Source organism: Spodoptera frugiperda, chromosome 21 (genome assembly GCF_023101765.2).
Source record: "Spodoptera frugiperda isolate SF20-4 chromosome 21, AGI-APGP_CSIRO_Sfru_2.0, whole genome shotgun sequence".
Classification (NCBI taxonomy): domain Eukaryota; kingdom Metazoa; phylum Arthropoda; class Insecta; order Lepidoptera; family Noctuidae; genus Spodoptera; species Spodoptera frugiperda.
In genome coordinates, this window is record NC_064232.1 from 7711932 (window position 1) to 7722592 (window position 10661).

A 10661-nucleotide genomic window follows, 5' to 3' on the forward strand; every position below is an offset into this window, starting at 1 on the left:
ACTCGTCAACTGGTCCGCATCGTACGGACCGCATCATCCTACATGCGATGCGTATAAAGTTTGCAGGTCTATTAGTATTAAATAAAAGAGTCCACTGTGTTTATAGCATGACTTTTGTGAGACATACTAAATTAATTATATAGATATGTTTGTCGATCGACTGTCGCGCTGCTACTACGGCGATACAGTACTGTAGCAGCGACAGTTGCCGCGTCGTTTGTCGCGGAATGCTGCTCATGTATATGAGCCTCTAGCATGGCTTGAAACTAGTCGAGTTCCTCGTCAAATAATTACGTGCGTAGGTAAAAAACATAATAATAAAAAACTACATACACTGTTTGTCCGTACGTCTCGCAGGCGAGAAAAAATCAATTATATTTATCTAAATAGGTATTTTTTGTTATTTTTTTACTTGTATCTAATGAAAGAAACAAATAAAGACTTCAAATGACGATGTTAATTTTATTCATTAATCCACGAAATTAATTTATGAATATTTTTAAGAATGTCTCAGTGCCCCAACAACTGCAATATAAGCCAAGTCTTGTATGTCAAGTGTTATGACAGTTCTAACTGGAAGCCCTTCAGAACAATACAATTTGTCTAGGACATCATCACCTATGGGTGGCTGCGACACAGTGCGATACTTCTGTAGCCATCATCGTTTCAATTGTTGTTTTTGCTCTGTATTGTTTTTGTTCCAAATAAATGATTTTTGATTTTGATTTTTTTGACCTATTTTTAGTGACTGTTACCTACTATGGGGGGAGAATCATCCGACGACTTCTCCCTTCCTGGGTAAGGCGAGAGGGAGTGTCTGACTATTACTGACTAAACACCATTTGCCTACTTCTGCTTCGAGTCGGAGCCGCGGTAATCTTTTGACTGCACGGTTGGTGCGGTGGCTGGGCAACCGGCTGTTCGATTCCCGCACGGAGCAACTCTTTGTGTGTTCCACAAATTGTTGTTTCGGGTCTGTGTGTCATGTGCATGTGAACTTGTATGTTTGTAAACGCACCCACGACACAGGAGAAAATCCTAATGTGGGGCAAAGTTTTTTTAAAAAAACAAAAAAAAAATCATTTAAGTGTGGTTAAGATGTCCACGGCTTTGGATCGGACAGCACCGCTTCTAGGCCCTAGATATGGAGGTCTGATGGCTCCTTGAGGCACTCGGAACGCAATGACCCTATTCATACCCGAAGTCTAGTCTCGATGTCTTATGATTTATTTCGTTGCGGGATCCAAGACAGTCATTCATGTCCCTGGGACGTTGGACTTCAACGGTATGGGAGGTTGTGGCGGGCTACTGCCATTAAAAAGAATTTAGCTAGTCAAGTAGTCCCGCCGACCCCAGTCGATTTGGTTTCTTTACCTGAGTACTGAGTCACAGCGTGCGGTTACACCGATACACTTGCACTCAACAAGTTAATGACAAATAAATACTAATCACTGGTACAGCGGACCGATTTCAAGGAAAACGCAAACGTTTCAACAGTACTTGTTAATTCTGCTTGTTCATCTTGTAACTTGCTGAGTAAAGTACGGCGGGTGAGTGGCAGGTCTGAGGTACTTGTTAAAATACCTACTTACTGTTGTAGGTAATTAGTAAGTGCAGTGATTTTTTTGTATGGTATAATAGATGGATCACTTGATGGTAAGCCATCGCCGCCGCCCATGGACACCAGAAACACCAGAGGCGTTACAAGTGCGTTACCGGCCTTTTGGGGGTTATGAATTTAAGAGTTGTGGGGGATTGGGAAGGGGGATACTTGGGCCTTCGATAGCCTCACTCGCACAACGAAACATAAAGCATGCGTTGCTCGGCCGTGGTAACACTTCGGTCGAGCCGGCCCAGCAGTGCCGAAGCATGACTTTCCCACACTTAATAAAATAATAATACAGTAGAAGCTCCTTATTCGCGGGGTATGCGTTCCGTAAATATGCCGCGAATACAGAAACCGTGAATATGGAATGGTAATTTGTATGGGGTTATAGGGGAATAGGGGATACGTTCCTAGATGACGAAATTAAGAAGCAAATAGTAGATAAAAAAATGTTTAATTGAACTTTCTGATCATACAGATTGCCTGATGATAATATTCTTATCATCAGGTTTAGGTCACACTAGGTTGAGGCAGAAGTCACAATCTATACGTAGCTGTAATAAGGTCTATTTTATTTTTTTATCCTTCTACTGACGCATTGACAAAGGATAGCGAATGTATTTTTTTAGGTTAAGCATCGATATTTCGATTCAATCCGCGAATAAAGAAATTTTAGACCGCGAATATGGGAATTGGGTCGCAATTTTTCAATCCGCGAATAGTGAAACCGCGAATGAAGGAAGCGTGAATAAGGAGCTTCTTCTGTATTTCTCTAGTCTATCCTTATACATACACACACAGCCCGCGGCTGCGCCCGTACTAGTTACCTACTACATCTCCATCAGATACCTACAGCGTGTAGTCGCTATCCTCATGTCGCGCGGTTTTCCCCAAACACTGGGTTTCCCCGACTGTCCGACTGTCGCTTGTTACCTGAGCCCTAACTGATTCTTCTTAAGTGTAGGGCCGGTTCTATTATAATTTATACCGTATACAGTTACATAATCTAGATCTACTTCATGGCTTGTGTTCCTGAATGAATGCAAGGTTTCACGTTACCATTTTTCAATTAGATCAAAATGTCATGTATAATACGTTGGGATTATTTGACTGCCTCGTTGGTCGAGTGGTCGCAAGTGCAAACCTCCAAAAAAACCTCCCCTAACCTCCAAAAGATTGGTAACGCACTTGTGACTACTTTAGTGGCGCAGGTGTCCATAGGCGACGCCGATTGCATATCAGCAATATATGTATAGGCTCGTTTGCACGTCTATCTCTTGAAAAAATAACAATTCTAAACCAAATAACAATGCCTCGTTGGTCGAATGGTCCTCAACCCCTATTACATGAAAATATAGGCTCTAAAAATATACATATATGACGCTCAGCGCTCATATTTTACTAACTACAACTACAACGTCAAAGTTTCCTCGAAGCACACGCACGCGCCCAGTATACAAGTATACAAGCTGCCATATTTCTATATTTCTATGAAGTACTCGCGAACTGCGAACAGATCGAAAGTACCGCGGAAGTGACGCGGTGACACACTGCGCGCTCCTGTCATTGCGACCACAGATACTTATTAAAAAGGTAATTTAAAAAACTAAAAAACCAGACTGCGTTTCTTTATAAGATGAAAATGAAAAAACCATAAAACTAAAAAAAGTCATCGTAAAATTGAAGCAGTCGGGACCCTTCCTACCTTTTTTATTTTATTTTCTTTTAGTTTTTATATTTTGTTATATCTAGTCTCACTCTGACAGTAAATACGAATCTAACGACACCTCTCATATCAAGCCAAAATCCATCAAGCTGTTTAGGCTGTAGAGCGTGCCAAACAATTATACATACACTAGCGGACCCGACAGACGTTGTCCTGTCTACACGTCTTTAATTTGAAAATTTGTCGGATTCAATGTAAAACATTCCAAAATCAACAACTACTAATAAATTAAAAATTAATTAAAAAAAACATTGTCCAGCGGACAAAATTGTAAATCTAAACCATTCTCAGATCCCCTTGAACACACACAAAAAATTTCATCAAAATCGGTCCAGTCGTTTAAGAGAAGTTCAATGACATACACACTTACAGAAGAATTATATATACATACATACATACTCTCGAAAAACATAACCCTCCTTTTGACGCAGTCGGGTAAATACGTCACGTTATTATAAAGCAGGTTGCAGCGCGAAGGTTGAATGACACCGCAGCGGGTTTCCCGGATACTTGGAATTGGAGCCAAGGGATTCACTGGAAAATATGGAGGAAGTTTTCCCTTTGATGCAGCTTTCTGAGTTAGTAATGATTCGTCATTTAGTGGTTTAGGAGGCGCAAGTACTTATCTGTCCGTGGGGAGATTTGTTATTGTTGTTGCAAGTCATTGCGTGCCTTCATCATCAACATTTTTTTATGGTATATAGCCACCGGCCAGCCGGCTTAGATGTACTTACCATTTACGGAGTTTGCTTACCATCAGGATTACCTGATGGTAAGCAAACAAACCGCCAATCATCAACAGTGGCAATCCATTTTTTTATGAAATAGGAGGCAAACGAGCAGCTGGGTTACCTGATGGATCTGCAACACTAGAGGAGCCACACGTGCGTTGCCGGCTTTTTAAAAAGCAGCACGCTCTTTTCTTGAAGGTTTGTAGGTCGCATCGGTTCGGAAAATACTGCCGACGACTGGTTAATGCCGAATACGACGAGTTTGCCATAATCTCTACGCAGTGTAAAAGGTTCAGGTTTATCAGAGAGCGCTGCTACCCGATCTCTGTCAAATATGTAATTTATTATTCGGGTATACGACACCCGCGGGAAGAGTGGAGGTGGTGACTAATGTATTCAACTCTGTCGTCAGAACACGGCACGCGCTGTGGTTGTGGTTGCGGTTACATTAAGTCAGATAAAGTCTGAGTCCTCTCAAGCGTTGTGTGTGAGGGAGGATTTTCCACTGTAGCAATATAAGAGGCTATGATGATGCACCTCTCGGGCAAAGTACGATGGGGTTTGGAAACTTTGAAATTCCCGGTGGATCAGCTTCGCTATATACCCTTATGATAATAAAAAATCCAACTTCAATAAACTAAAAACCAAAACACTATCATTATAGAACTTGAGACGGAATATTTACCATGTTTATTTATGTCTATGAGTTTCCGATATTTCGACACTGTTGCAAGCGTGTTCATGGCGCTTAAAAACTTACATAAAAAATAAGTATTACTAATTGTACTGCCTGTGTCTACCCACTGCTAGTTTAGAAGTCGGTGCCACAAGTTCTAAACAAAATTATATTGAAACCTAAGCAGATACATAGGTATTATAATACAATGTAGGTAGTATCGGTAAGTTATATTTTGTTATGGGACGAAGCGACCAAAGTAAACGTTTCATTTATTTACTTAGTTTATTTCTTGGACTTCTTTCCTCATTTTGCAACAAATCAACAATTATTTGATGGACTCAGCTCTATTATTACATCACACACATCACACATCAACAGCCTACAAGTGTCCACTGCTGACCAAAGGCCTCTTCTCACACGGAGAAGGTTTGAACATTAATCACCACGCTTGCTCAATGCGGGTTGGCGATTTCAAACTTAAAAGCCCAGGTTTCCTTACGATGTTTTCCTTCACCATTTGTCAATGGTGTCTAAATAATCTTAGAAGGTACCTACATATTATGTACACTGACAAATTATATTATAACTCAGAAAAAATTACATTGGTACCTACTTGCCGTTGGTGGGTTTCGAACCCGCGACCTCATACCTGAGAAGCGGGCGTCTTAGACCTCTGGGCTGGGTCAGGAAGAAAATATGCAGTAGGTATTATGATCTGGAATAACACATAGGCATTTTATCCCTCAGGAACGTGGGCGATCCCGCGGGCAGAAACTAGTCTTTTATATGAAAGTAAGATAAATAAATTTACAATAAATAGTATATGTATCTAGATACAGATACTGGCTACATAGCATACCTACTGATGAGGGTACTACTAGTAATACCCTCATCAGACAGACAGACAGCAAAAAAAAATCTATTGCATTTTTGGCGTCAGTATCGATCATACTAGTAATACCTACCTACTAGGACTTTGTATTTTCCATCGGACAACTTTACGTGACGTCACGAGGTAATGGTGAGAGCTTTATACGATGTAACAGGGGTGGCCAACGTTTGAGAACGATACGAAATACTTTATTGAGCCATAGTAGTCAACTGAATAGTATTGTATTGTTATAGTAGAGCGACGGATCACCGGACGGATGATGGTAAGCAACAGGGATGATGACGGGATATGAAAATTAAAAATCATTAGTCCGTTAGTTAGGTAATGAAAAAATATTAGACACGTAGGTATTTTTTTAATTTGTCATAATATAAGGTAACAATAATTAGAACAAATACGTGTCTACGCATTTGTAACGCCTCTGGTGTTTCGCGTGTTCCTAGGGCGGCGGCGATTGCTTATCAATTACCATCAGGTGATCCGTCTGCTCGTTTACCGTACCATAAAAAAGAATCATAATAGTCAACTTATTGTATTACAATATTGTATTTTGATAGAAAATCCCGGCAAACAAGCGAAGGATTACCGGACTGATGATGGCAAGCAATTAGCGCCGTCCATGGACACCCACAACACTAGAGGAGTTACTAGTATATGTTGTCAAGGATCGTGGCGTCTAGGATCTTGAAGGTCGTGGATTTGGTGAATAGGTCTAGGGGGGAATGGGGGTATTGCGAGCTGTCCATGGCGCATGACCATCAATGAGTCATTGGGGGAGGACTGTAGGAGACAGGGGACAATACGTGGCTGATTGCATGATGATTGACAGGCGCCGATGGTTGGCCATCCCTGGGATGTGAGATATCCATCAGCACGTTATCCTTATGTCGGTAAGCTGCGAATAAATTGAGGAAAATATATAAACTGTGTGTACGTAATGAGTGGGCGGTTACTGCTTGTTATGAATGACCCACGACGAGATAGTTGGCGATTTAAGGAAAGTCAATACAATTATGGTTGAGTTAGCAACTATTTGTGATTAATATCGGTCTAGCTGTCTTTTTTTTTAAGGGGGGAGGGGAATCATCCAATGACTTCTCCCGCCTTGGGCAAGACGAGAGGTAGTGTCAGACTCTTACTGACTAAAAACCACCCCGTTCCTGTTCCTACTCCTGCTTTTCGAGCCGGAGCCCCGGTAACCCGCTAGGACGTCCGCAGCTACGGATCAGTCCTTTTGGCTAGAATCGAACCCACATCGTCGTATTAGAACGACGTTTGTAAAAGGCTCATTAACCACTCGTCTACTAGCTGTCTAGGACATCAATTCGTTTGTGTCGTCTCTTACGCCTGAAAATTAACAACCGATTTCGATGCAAAATTTTTGGACAAATTTTTGAGATCAATTCAATTTTTTGTGACTAAGCACCAAGTAACTGAAGAAAAAACTGCAGAATGTCAAGTTTCAGACTGTTAAGTGACGGGCTCGCCATGCTTCGGCACTGCTGGGCCGGCTCGACCGGAGTGATACCACGGCCAAGCAGTACACCGACGTGACACAACGCTTGCGTTGTGTTTCGTTGTGTGAGGTTACAGGAGTCCCAATTGCAAAAAAAAAAAAATGGTTCAAGCCGGTAAACGAGTAGGCGTGATCACCTGATATACGATATATCACGATGTATCACCTATATATGTAAACAGTGAATATTTGCAAAAAGAAGTATGTTGCGGAGAGATTTATGAATAAAAATGTGGTGTCTGATGGTATGCAATCGCCGCCGCCCATGGATACCCGAAACACCAGAGGCGTTACAAGTGCGTTGCTGGCCTTTTGGTGGTTAGGAATTTAAGGGTTGTTGGGTAATCGGGGATTGGGAAGAGGGTGTTTCCCGAGGCCGGCAACGCACTGGTAACGCCTATGTACTACATGGTTGTAATGTGCTGCCCTTAGTAATATAGTCTGTTGTATGGTGTACATAATAATATAATTATTAAAATCAATGAAGAAACATACGTGATACACATTTATGCTCTAAAACTTTTCAACAGTCAAACTTAATAACCGATATTTATGTCCCATAACTTATGATAAAATCTTTTAATCGATTCAATCCAATCAAAAATCACTAGACTGTTCAAGTTTTTGACACGCCATTCTATACCTTATAGTCCTTGGATTAAGATTGGCTATTGATTGCGTTCATTAAACACAGACAGACCTACAATAAAATTGTAGTCTACAACACTAGATGAGTACCTACACAATACACATGTGTCGGGAGAAACCACATCAAGTTAATGTGTGTGATTATACGCAAGAGGAAGATTAGCAGCCAATAACTGCGCGAGATAGCGGTGCGGGTGAAATCTGCGCGCGCGCCGCGGGGAAACCCCAGCGCTGGCGACGCAAACTGGTATGTGATATACAATGATACAATACTGATAATGCAGGTTGAGGTATTGTAAGGGCTGCATTATTGGAAGGTGGGTTAATGACTGCACCTTTTGTGCGGTGGATTCCTGAATGGAGCAACTCTTTGTGTGATCCACAAATTGTTGTTTCGGGTCTGTGTGTCATGTGTATGTGAACTTGTATGTTTGTAAACGCACTCACGATACAGGAGAAAATCCTAGTGTAAAAAAACGGTTAAAAGTCAATGGACGATGTACGTAACAAGCAGTGTGAAAACGCAAGAGTAGGATACATTATCCGCGGCTGCGGACCGAGGCTCCAGTTCGAAAAGCAGGAGTAGGAACGGGTGGTTTATAGTCAGTAAGAGTCTGACACTCCCTCTCGCTTCGCTCAAGGCGGGAGAAGACATTGGATGATTTTCTTCCCTCAAAAAAAAAGCAATACGACATGAGCGGCAGCAGGAACACGGAAATATGTAATACGGCTCATGAATATTTTTGTGGAAAACCGTTTTAAATTTGTCCCAATCTCCGAATACAAGAACTAACCACACCTAATGTATTTACGATGGGAAACATACACAAACCGCAAGTGACTACACCGCGCGACATGCGGTAGTATAGTGTAACAGTCACCCATTCCATTCACACACCGACCACTAACGAAGCTTTATTGGCAGGCCTTCCGAGAAACTGACATTATTATTAAATCATTAAAATAATAAACATGTTAACAAAACATAAAACTGAACCTATTCGGTTTAACCCGAGATTATATCTCTCAAACTGTTGCAGATGACTAATCTCCAAGTCCAATGTGACAAAATTTTAAATAGAACAATAAATAAGAATGAAACAATACTAATCACGTTTTATTTCCTCGTATAGGAAATAGGAAGTGTACCTTTACCCAATGTATTAATAGTTGTTATTAATACTGCCTCGTTAGCCGAGTGGTTGTAAGTGCGACTGCCGAACAAGGGGTCTCGGGTTCGATTCCCGGGTCGGACAAAGTATTACTGGGGTGTTTTCGGATTTTCGAAAATTTCTCAGTAGTAGCACGGAGTCTGAAATTGTGACTGGGTGTACATTGTATAGCGGCATTACGTGCCGTAATGTGCACCTCTGCCTATCCCTGCGAGGATAAAAGATGTGAATTTGCTATTAATAACAACAAATTTTTCCTCACGTTTGTGTTACAATTTGCAATGACGCCACACCTTTCATTCCTGATGTTATAACCGTTTACTGACAACCGAGTGGAATGCATTTGTCACCACTCCTATAGATTTCCCCTTTCCTCGTCGTGTATGTATTTTTTTAAGGATAAAAAATCATCCAATGTCTTCTCCCGCCTTGGGCGAGACAAGAGGAAGTGTCAAACTCTTACTGACTAAAAACCACCCCGTTCCTACTCCTGCTTGTCGAGCCGGAGCCCCGGTAACCCGCTAGGTAGTCCGCAGCTCCGGATCATGTCGCATTCCTGCGACAGAGAACTTACATGATTTTTTTCGTTCTATTCACACGATTGCTCCTTCTTATTCAGTGAATATGGATATATTTTTTGTTTTTTAGCCGCGTGCTAAACAGCCGATAGAATGATTAAAAGCTTGGAATCTGGAAATTCAGTAGAGGTAACTAGGTGTCTCCTTGGCAAACGTAGTAAGTTTGGTTAGTGTTCCCCTATTTCTAGGTGGAGAGAAGATATCCGCTGTAACTGGCAGTGGTAGGGGACGAAGAAGTCAATGCCGGAGTATTCGGAATACGCTGATGATAATAATAGGGTGACTGGTAATTAGTGAACGATATTTAAACACGTGATTGTACTCATGATTACAAACAACTTTCCTGAAGATACTTTTTTTGTATACTCATTAGTTTTATTAGAAGTGTGCGTACCAAACGTAATCATATTGGGATAGGTCGGTAGAGGTTTTACCGTTATAGCACAGTTATAGGTACCTACTAAAAAGGCAATTCTAGTTGTTAATTATTATGTTATCGGCTTACTCACGTAACTGTTTGACGAGAAACTTGATTAGTTTCAAGCCAAGCCAGAGGTTCATGATGAGCAGCATTCCGCATTCCGCGACACACGACGCGTCGCGTGAGTAAGCCGATAACATAATAATTAATTTTAATTTTAATTCAAAGTCTTTAATTGCCTTCCTTAATGTATAAATAATTAAATTGGTAACAATTATGGATCCTGTCGGGCACGCAACTTAAGGTCTAATATATTATATATCTTAATTACACAAGTAGGTATTAGTATATAAATGTATCATTAATTTACTATGTCTCACAAAAGTTGTAATAAAATGTCTAGTTGTAGTTGTAAAGCCCCCAGTCCGTATGTAATGTGTGTAGTTCAGTATACCCAACGTGTTTCCCTTGTACTAGCTAAAGACATGTTACAATCCCTTACGTCGCCTACTTACTTCTATCGCCATTTTCCTTAACTTGTTACTTGAGAGTGCGATGTCCTCTCTCGCGCGTATGTGCGTATGTGTGTGTGAGCGCGTTTGATGACGTCCGTTCTCCGTTGCAATATTGAGGTGCTATGATGACGTCCGAGTGACGAACCATTGCAAACATTACGCTTTAAGTTTGATATC